Source organism: Berghia stephanieae, chromosome 4 (genome assembly GCF_034508935.2).
Source record: "Berghia stephanieae isolate SIO BIC M18660-M18661 chromosome 4, UCSD_Bste_1.3, whole genome shotgun sequence".
NCBI classification, from domain to species: domain Eukaryota; kingdom Metazoa; phylum Mollusca; class Gastropoda; order Nudibranchia; family Aeolidiidae; genus Berghia; species Berghia stephanieae.
Genome location: NC_088363.1, coordinates 79,135,096 through 79,137,595, shown reverse-complemented (window position 1 = coordinate 79,137,595; position 2,500 = coordinate 79,135,096). Strand labels below are relative to the sequence as shown.

Here is a 2,500-nt window from a genome sequence, read left to right as displayed (position 1 = left end):
ACTTGCCTTCGGACGTGTATAATCCTGGTTCAAGTCCCTCTGTTGGCTCTTTGGGTAAGTTAAGTCACCGTACTCAGGTGAAAATGAGTACCTGACCAGTGACAGTGTTGTCTGTGTCAAAAAATCTATTGAAATAGCATCTACAGGCGTTATGTCTTGTCTTGCGTATTTGGTGTTGCTGCTTGCTTGGGACCCATTGTAAAGCGTTTTGAGTACGTTTGCTGAGTATTACACTATATAAAAGTTCTTTTTTTTTTCATTCCCTTTTTCTTCTTTCTTTCGATTCCGATGTCCAGTTACGGTTGCTGTCATATCCGTCAGCCGTCCTTTGATCGATGTTTCCATTGAAGTCTTTGTTTAAATCTGTTGTTTCTATAAGCTAGATATTGTCTTATTTTGATGATTTTGTAAATAATATTTTCTTTTGAAACAAATTGAATCAAAGAGGTAAGTGAAAATGGAGAGAAATAGCGAGATCTCAATCGTTATTTGAATTTGTGTGTAAGAGAGATGAGAGCGATAGAAATAATAAGGGTAAAAGTGGTTGGGGGGAAAAAGGGGGGGGAGCGATGTTAAAAGAGGAATAAAAAGAGGAGGAAAATAAGGATGAAAAGAAGAGTATGAGGAAAGGAAGGGAAGAAAGAAAAAGAAAGAAAGAAAGAAAGAAAGAAGAAGAAGAAGAAGAAGAAGAAGAAGAAGAAGAAGAAGAAGAAGAAGAAGAAGAAGAAGAAGGAGGAGGAGGAGGAGGAGGAGGAGGAGGAGGAGGAGGAGGAGGAGGAGGAGGAGGAGGAGGAGAAAGAGAAGAAGAAGAAGAAGAAGAAGAAGAAGAAGAAGAAGAAGAAGAAGAAGAAGAAGAAGAGCAGTGTCGTGCACACGTCAAATGTAAACATACACAGAAGCCAGGTTTCTCGACCGAAATATTAGGAAAGAAAACAATTTTTCAAGCATAAACCAGACCCTCCTCAAATAATAACGTGGCCGGCCAGTCGACTCCTGAAGAAGCAAAAGCACAGGGACGCACGAACGCTCGTCACATCCTGACAACGTGTGTGTATACCTGAGCTTGATTCGTCTCAAAAAAATTACCTCTTGCTTTCCAGATTCGCCTTATTTTCCACGTTCCGAAAACAAATCTGGTTACTTGTCACTCCTCGCCAGTCGTGCATCCCTAGCCCGGGTTAAAAGGGAAATCAAACATGGTTTTCCTTTTTCGTCACGAAATAGAGATATTTGGGGGGTAAAAATCGGGACAGAGTGTTTGAATGTTTACAGGGAAAGTAAATTACACTATACGCTTTTTTTTTCTCTCTACTTTTTCTTGTTTTTGGTTGTTATTTTTGCTTCAGCATAACCTTGAAGATGGTTCAAAACATTCTTTTCTTCCAAATGATATCAATCTATATTGGCTTTTACCTATTCTTTGTTTTAGACGAACTGATCGTAACTTTCCATGAGATGAAAACGTGGGCTCCTATCTTTACAGTTGCCATACAATTAATAATGTGACTAATTGTCTCAAAACGGTTTTATATCACGGTTAAACAGCATATCAAACATCGAATATTGAGGTTTATTTCTATGATTTTAGTTGAAATAAATACCTTTTTTTAGGAAATGCCCTTCGTTTCATAAACTATAATATATATATAATTCCTAATTCTGGTCATTTATTAGTCTTTAATCGTTGATTTCTTCGTTTAGATCAATCCGACATAATACCATATTGACACGGTAAATTACAAGTAAACTTTGTCCCATAAAGATCTATCGCACAATTAATAGCTCCTTATTTTGTTAGTTTAGTATCACACGCAATTTTGGCAATTTTTCTACCAATGAAATTTATATAAATTCGTTTTCCCACAAAAACCTATCGTATTTGGGGTCGCAGCGAGTAAATATTATGTTTAATATTAATACAGTGGAATCCGCTTTAAGTCACCATTCTTAAATTCAACGTCTGTTTAAAGTCAACCCCTCTAGTTGGTCTCACATTTTCTGTTCTTTATCTAAGTAAGTGTGTACCGTTAAGACCGGATAAAGTCAAGCTTGCCTAAAGTCACTCAATCTTTGGAGAAGACTCTCTACTCACATTCTCTCCTTGTACTTTCTCGTAACGACGTTTCTCAGTCGAAAAAAAAAATATTGCAAAAGCACCGTATAGGGTTCACTTCTTCGAAGTCTGAAATGTCACTATGTTAAATGTATAGGCTATGGACCAGCTTTTTAAAAAGATGGTTATGTATAGCAATATCCACGTAATGGGACAGAGAAGAGGATAAAGAGTAGAAGAATAAGAATAGAGAAAACAGAGATAGATAGGAAAGAGCGTGATAGAGAGAGAGAGAGAGAGAGAGAGAGAGAGAGAGAGAGAGAGAGAGAGAGAGAGAGAGCATAAATCGAATTGGTAACCTGACAGCCCCGTTATAAATATCAAAAGTCTACGCGATTAATCAGCTGTCTCTGTGGCGCAATCGGTTAGCGCGTTCGGCTGTTAACC

At 37.6% G+C, this 2,500-nt stretch overlaps 1 non-coding gene across 1 annotated transcript in view; it reads left to right on the top strand.

Annotated features, from left to right (window-relative positions):
- The first annotated feature begins 2,459 nt into the window (after window positions 1–2,459).
- Trnan-guu (transfer RNA asparagine (anticodon GUU)) overlaps window positions 2,460–2,500 on the top strand; it is a 74-nt gene continuing 33 nt past the window's right edge. Inside the window, exon 1 of the tRNA in view lies at window positions 2,460–2,500. This exon is cut by the window's right edge and continues 33 nt beyond it. This is a non-coding gene — a tRNA (tRNA-Asn).